Source organism: Eucyclogobius newberryi, unplaced genomic scaffold (genome assembly GCF_026437365.1).
Source record: "Eucyclogobius newberryi isolate DKJ021-1_F unplaced genomic scaffold, fEucNew1.0.hap1 SCAF_17, whole genome shotgun sequence".
Classification (NCBI taxonomy): domain Eukaryota; kingdom Metazoa; phylum Chordata; class Actinopteri; order Gobiiformes; family Gobiidae; genus Eucyclogobius; species Eucyclogobius newberryi.
In genome coordinates this window covers 33,632,998-33,640,497 of record NW_027315801.1, presented here as the reverse complement: position 1 = coordinate 33,640,497, position 7,500 = coordinate 33,632,998, and the positions used below count along the sequence as shown (strand labels likewise).

At 43.7% G+C, this 7,500-nt stretch overlaps 1 protein-coding gene across 1 annotated transcript in view; it reads right to left on the bottom strand.

Annotated features, from left to right (window-relative positions):
- Nucleotides 1-7,500, bottom strand: part of casz1 (castor zinc finger 1) — a 99,013-nt gene that overhangs the window by 64,583 nt on the left and 26,930 nt on the right. The gene's annotated exons all lie outside the window — the stretch shown is intronic.

Below are 7,500 nucleotides of genomic sequence, written 5' to 3'. Positions count from 1 at the left end.
CTTTTTGGTTGTATCAATTTGACATAAAACAACTGCCTCCAGCTAAAATATGAAATGTATTAATATTTTGTCAAAACGTCAATAATAAAACATTCTTAAAATTAATTTCTTCTGCTTAATTTTCAAGGAAAGCGCTTTCTTAACTTTGCTCTTTAACTTTATGTTATTTTTCCTACTACTGCAGCTCTTTTTACAGGGACAGTGCATATTTTTAAATTGCAGTATTTTGAAATTACAGTGTACATTTGCAAGATTATAGCAAAAACCCTGATTTCAATCTGTTGGTGACACAAAATGTAAAACATAAACTATAGGACAACATAGCTACTAATCTATTTGCTCTTATGAATCTTTTTTCTCTTCTGAATAATCTTTAATTTGCCTTTTTTAAGCAGCTGGTGTCGAGTCATTTTGTTTAAAGGATAAATAAAGTTTGACTTAAGACTTATTTAGTTCTTAGTTATTGGATACATACTATTTTCGGCCAGTATCTGACACACTCCTGTACATTTCTTAGAGAGCACGGAGCCTTGTCCCTGCGGGTTCCACTCCACTCCACTCTCCTGGTCCTGGCTGTCGGCCCCTGAAACCAGGAGCCCTCACCATTGACTTACAGTGGCTCCGGAGCGCTGCCAAAGCAACACTTTCCCCTCTCGGCACGAACAACCGACTCTCCCCACGCGCTTTGTGTCAGAAGAACACTCAGACGCAGCAGATGTACAGTAGATCCACTCACATTACAGCAGCTTCCCGTGTTTCTGTTGCAAAAAAAAACCCTCCGCCGCGCTCATTGACACCGGCATGTGAGATTTGAAGACTCCCAGCCAGAGGACGGTGGGGAATTTCTAGTTTCTCTCCTACTTGTGGAGCACATTTTCACAGTGCAATATCGATACAGGGGAATATTAGCCACCCTGCTTAAGCATGTCAGATGTTTTTTGTCTCTCTCACCCTTGGGCTAAACATGTATCAAGTTAGAAGCTATAATTATCACTTGTGTGCAGTGCAGCGGCTGAATGTGGACATTTTACCAAGCGTGAACCAGTTATTTAGCATGAAAAAGGGCCCGCGTGCAGCCTCTCCCATCCTGGCTCCTCTATATTAAAATAATCCTTAACAGTAATTATCAGGGCTTTGTATTTTTCCATTTCTAACTCCCATGAACAGGATGAGGGTACAGCCAACTGGAGCTGATATCCTGGACGTGCAGCGGGTGAGATTTGAAGAGAGGGAGCCAGGGATCGCCTTTATTTGAGTCAAACAAAGCCTTATAATGACACAAAAATAGTGTTGACTCCCAACGCCCAAAACCGCACGGCTGCCTACAAATGGTTGAGGTAGAAAGGGCAATAAAGAAAATAGGATGTAGGGGAACAGGACACGGATGTAGGATGAGCAAAGTGTGCGTACTTAGTGATATGCCAATAAAAAGAGATTTGACTTTTCATGTTTTCATACAAGGCAAACTTTGAGTTACATTATGTTTACCGCTTTATGTTGAGTGACATTTTTATTGCCAGATGCCCATTCACATGTGTTCAGGATATGAAGGCAAAAATAAATATGATCTTATCGCATTGGTATTGAAATGATTGTTGTTTGTCGAGTTACGTTAATTTTCCGACGTATTTCTCTTTTATTGACAAATCACTCGTAAAAAAAAGGTAACTTCAATTTGCAGCTTGATATGAGGTGCAACGAAAAGTGAATATGTTATGGCTCATACACAGGTATCGTGTGAAGGAATCATGTGCAAATCTTCCTTGACTCCAACACTGAAACGGGCTCATAGTCACATAAAGGAATTATTTGACAAAAATAACATTTGTTCAATCATTATTCCCCGGCTGTGCTTCCCCTGTACTCACTGTGAGAGCAGCGGCACAAGGACAAGTAAAACATACCTTAAATAGACTACAAATGAAGTCACTTAACACCCCCGCTCCCCTCGTCACCCTGCGCTCTGTCTGTCTTCAACAAGAAAACTCCTGTGTTCCCGTGTCTCCCTCTCCTCCGCTTCAGAGCTGTTGTCTTTTGCTTTTAAACAGCGGCGGCGACAGAAGCGGGAACTCGCGCTTTCCCCTTAAATGGTGCCTTTTGACAACTGATCTGTAAATACAGCCGGATCCAGCGCCCCGGCCCCCCTCTGCCCCCCCCGAAACCACTGCCACGCTCACAACATTGACAATAACACACAATTACAGTGAAGTGCGTAATGCATTTACTGAGCGACAGGGCCAGACTTTCATTCATTTCATATTTCAAAATTATGTGTCAACGTTTAGTTAAATAAAGTGAATGTTTTACTCTTATGAAGGTTTGATTTTATCTTAAATATGTGATTCAGGCCACATTTGTGTGTTTGTTTGGCATAAAATCACACGCTCAATTTGCTCCATTTATACGGGTTTGTGACTGTCTCAAATAGATGACTGGTGACTGAAGTGCAAAGGGTACAGGGCGTTGTCATTGGGTGCTAAGAGGGAGACCTAAGACGGGTCACTATCGGCTCCATTGTGAAAGAGGACATAGAGGTGGACACAGAGGACATGGAGGTGTCTTTGTGACCCCTCCCTCCCCCAGTGCCCTCTGCATTAACAGCAGCCTACACATTTAGCCCTCTACCCCTCCCAACTTCCCCAACTCCATTCCCCCTGCCTCTATAAAAACACAAATATGCCATAACTCAGGCCGCGCTGCCACGCTGCCTCCATCTTGCCCTGTGCCGGGAGGAGGGGGGGGCGCTCAGGAAGGTCACCAACAAATGGTTTTCCGATTCACTGCCCCTGAAATAATTTTGTGTATTAAAACCTGAATCTGCACTTTCTGGCCTGAAAGCTTTTCTAATTATTGCGGTGTCCTTGGGACAGACACAGATCCTTCACACGCTCTGGAGCAGCTCTACAGCCACAAACACTCGCCCCCCTCAGCCCGATCCCTCTATCTCTCCTCTGCTCTGCGCTTTACTGCCGCCCCCTCCCCAATCTGTTTTCAAAGCGTGTCTGTCCTTTATTAAATTGTTTTCTTTTCCACATTATCAGTTGCCATGGAGACCTCATCTCTCGGATTATTTGAATTTCATTATATCTATTGATTTGGGAGCATTTCATCTTTTTTATTGTTTTTCTGTCAATTTTCGAAACGAATAACCATCTAATTTGCGTCAGCGCTGATTACGTTCGTCCCTCAATAGAGGTCGGCAGCTGCGCCGGGGAAACAAATCAATGGAAAAACATCATAAAACTCACAAGTACAATCAACCAGGATATGGGTGACATTCCGCGGTTGCTGAAACGAAGTCATCAAAAAATATATACTTTTTCCTGCGCCTCTGCCTGTGTGGGGGGGCGGTGAGGAGGACACATGTGTCTAGACAGATATATGACTATATTTCTGCACATAATATACTAAGGTGCATTTCCATACTGATAACAGCCCCTCCCTGCTCAACAAAAGCTAAAAAAAAAAATGCTTACTGTATCTAAATAATTTATGCAATTTTAGCGTTTATATATAAATTTTTTAATAAGCTGCTTGGAGCAAAGTGGCCATTAACAAAACACACAGCTGTCCAATGGGCTAAGCCCAGCAGAACAATTGCACGTTTTTATGACATGATAAAATGCTTTTAAAGCAATTTACACAAATATGGAAAAAATGACTTCATGAGCTTCATTTATTCATAAGGATGTGTATTAGAAAAAAAGTCTTACAAAGCCAGACAGCAGAGATGGTCCAGGTCCTAACTGGAACGGACTTGCTGCCCTCTCCACAAGGACATAAAGTTTCATTACTGATGCACGCAGTCAAAGGCAATTTAGCAAACACAGTGTGCAAAGCAAAACATCAGCATATTGCCTGTGTTCCTGTATTAGCCACACCTGCATGTTGTTTTCCAATTTTGATTTATTCTTAAGGGGCAGGTTGTGTCCTCCCCCTGCCACTGTCACCCTGACCCACCGCTAAAGGGGGCACCCTGGGGTGCAGGACGTGAATGGTACCCAAATGTGCCTTGTTGCATTGGTCAGAGAACACCTTACAGTGACGTAGGGCTTTGAGAAACCAGAAGAGAACTATCTGAGTGGATGTGATCATTTAGCGTGGCACAGGCCCACATTATGCACAGTATGGATGGGGGCAGCAGGGCCATTTGGAGCTAATCTTGTTTCAAAGCCTCCTCCCTCATGTGCTGACAGTGTGCGGCTCCTGTGCTCTGCAGCGGCTCACACAGGCCCATGTTTGCCACACACGTCAACATTTGACAAAGCATTACTTTTCCTCCGACAATATTCTACTGCTCGGGCCTGAAACAAGCCTGTTAACAAATGAGCATTTTATGTTTATTTGTGAGGGGGAGTGTTGAAGGGCGCTCTCATGTACAAAGCCTCAGACTGCCAGAGAAAAGGCGTTTGGTAAGAAAAATCTGCTCCGTGTTGAAGAGTCACAATTCGCCCGCTGATTGCCGTGGCTGTCTGACTCGCCGCACACTGCGGCTGCGGCCCTCCCTCTGCACCGATGCCGACTGGATAAACACTATTTTATGCAGTGACTAGATGAACGGCCAGACAGTAATTATAGTCTTCCTCACAGGCCCGACAACACTGTACGGTCCTTTTCGCCAACACTCTCTGCTGGCTGTCAATGCTGGATACATATAAATATTAGTGACACCAGTGAGATTCCGAGTGGCTGCCAGTCCATGTGTTCATAATGAGGATCGTGTTGTGAACTGACGATGTTATCACGGCTACTACGGCATCAACCAGCAGGGCTTTGTTAGGAAACTTTAGGGTTTTTATTTTTGCTACGCTTGCAGTTTAGGCTTCCCTCTGTCTCGATGCAACAGAAATAACATGCTTGGGTCGCAAACTAAACATTCCCACACTGATGAATGGAGTGCTGATGTGTTGAATTATCTATTTGGAAGCTCATTTGAGCAGTTGTTGTTGTTTGCAAAGAGAAAAAATACAATATAAAGTGAGATATATCTTGACATGCAGCTGGTATAGGCGTGTGACGACCAGGAAACTCGATTGTCAAGCACTTTATATGTACTTTTAAAATCAACTTGTCCCATACTGCGCCAGAATGCAAGCACAAATATTTTCTTTTAATTAAAACTGGCTCCTGACCCTGTATCCTCCCCTGATATCACAGCTGTACCCGCATCCAGCCGTCTACACCGTATTCAAATCCGCTGCCTCACATTGGGACAAATTTCGATGGCATGGCTTTAATTGTGCCGTGACTTGGCTGCGACGGGCTGCGAGGGGCTGCGAGGGGCTGCGAGGGGCTGCGAGGGGCTGCGAGGGGCTGCGAGGGGCTGCGAGGGGCTGCGAGGGGCTGCGAGGGGCTGCTAATGCGTTGGAGGTTAGTTGTCAATTGAGGGGCAGGGGAGACCAGCAGGGAAGCTTGCCCAGTGCGGTGATCGCCCCCTGAGGGACAGTTAACCCGCGGAACACCCCTCTATACGCATCCCGCTATTACTCCCCGCCCCCTTAGTCACCGTGTCCCGGCCTGGCAGCTCTGTCTCTGCACTGTTCGAAGAAGAGGACGGGATGGAGGGGCTGGACTGAGCGGGGAACGCTTTTGGGAAGACAGAAAAAAAGAGAAAAGAAATGTAGAATTGCCATTTTTCGAACAAGTATTAAGATAAGATAAGATAAGATAAGATAATCCTTTATTGTGGTTGTGATAAGATTTCAGTTTCAAATCAAGATTTATTTCACATTTTCAACCGAGAGACTCAAATGTGGACAGTTAAATGAGTGTTTCCCAAGCAGCGGTACGCAAACACTTAGCAGGGGTTTCTTGCAATGCTTTTGTGTTTTGAAAGAAGTTGAAATGCAATAATGATTTTATAATGAAAACAAAAAATGTAATTTATACAAATTGTGGACGAATTTGGACCATTAGAATAAGAATGCACATTGAGCTATTGTCAGTCCCCACTAGAACATCCTTGTATTTGCATAAAAGCAGCGCCGCTTTTTGGGAAATCGAAACAAGAAAAAGTTTGGGAACCATTTTGCTTGACTACAAAAATCCCATGTATTTCAGAAAAGAATGAAATGTTAAAAGTAATCCTAAGTAGGGTGTGAACATTGGTGGTGCAGAGGAAGTCTGAGAACAGTGGTGCATTATCTGCCCAGAGTCCACCTCACCATCACTCCTCTTCCTTTAGTCCTCCACCACATCCACCGCCTATACACTGTGCGTTTCTATATCTTAGCTTTCAGAGGAATTCTAATAGAGGTCAATAATTATGCTCTTTAAATTATTCAGTCGGCTGTAGTTGTGGTTCTTAAAGCCTTGGATACTGTGCTTTACTGCTTAAGACGAAGGCCGAACCAGATGAACTGCGAGAGCTGTATATTCACTTAGGATTTGTGCAGCAGGAAGAACATCAGGAGCATTCTTCTGGAAATAAAAGCTAGATTATCTGTCCCTCAATGCAAAAACTAATAGTCCACAAGATTTAAGAACTCCTTCAGTTTGCACAGTTTTCTACATCGCCAAAACAGAATTCCAACAGTTGCTCTCCAGGGCTGCAACGTCACAAAATAAAATAATATATATAAAAAAAACAACGTGAGGCATTAGATACAGCTCACAATAATTGTCTTTTTCAAGTCAGTTCTTTCTCTTTCTCTTGCCCGATCCTCTCACGCCGTGTTTGTTGTCCTTATAATTCTGTAGTCCTCACAGTTATCAGTATTATCCCTCATTGCTGCTGCGTCTGCTGTATTTCAAACCAGTCCAGCAGATAGAGGGCACTGAAATAATTAGGCGACTTCTGCAACATCCTGAATGCCAAGGACAGGTGGATTAAAGTATTAAAACAATCGCATTTCAGTCTTGAAATAGTCCTGCGCACGACTCAGCACCGGGCCAGCGCATCCGTTCAAGTTCAGCTGCCAGCCCCATAACGCCGCGGAGAGAGAGAGAACCAGAGAGAGAGAGAGAGAGAACCAGAGAGAACCAGAGAGAGAGAGAGGGAGGGAAAGAAAGAGAGGGCAGGGAAAAAGAAAAAAAAAAATCTTAAATCCCATTAGCTGCGTACATGCATCTCAGCAGACCTGCAGAAACGTGCGCATTATCCCTAAAGCTCTCGCATGATCGCATGGACATTATCAAACCACACACGAGCTGGAATAGCACAGTTAGGGGGCGCTAATTGGGGCGGGTGTCAGAGACTGGTATGTGTTGTAATCTGAAGAGAATGGAGAGAAAGTGTTTGGTCAAGCTGGACGTCAACAAATCTGTAATAAAATACTTACAAAGAGACGAATATCTATTACTGTGAAATGTAGTTTGATTGTGCAATGTGAGAAAGTAAGACGAGGGATCGCTCTCTCTTGGTGGAAAAAAGAGAGTAAATTGAGTGAAATTGTGGTAAAATCTCTATTACTCTGCTCATTTCTGGACCACAACTCCAAATCTGTAATAAAATACTTCTATATAATATCATCGACAAATATCTATTACTGTAAAATTTGG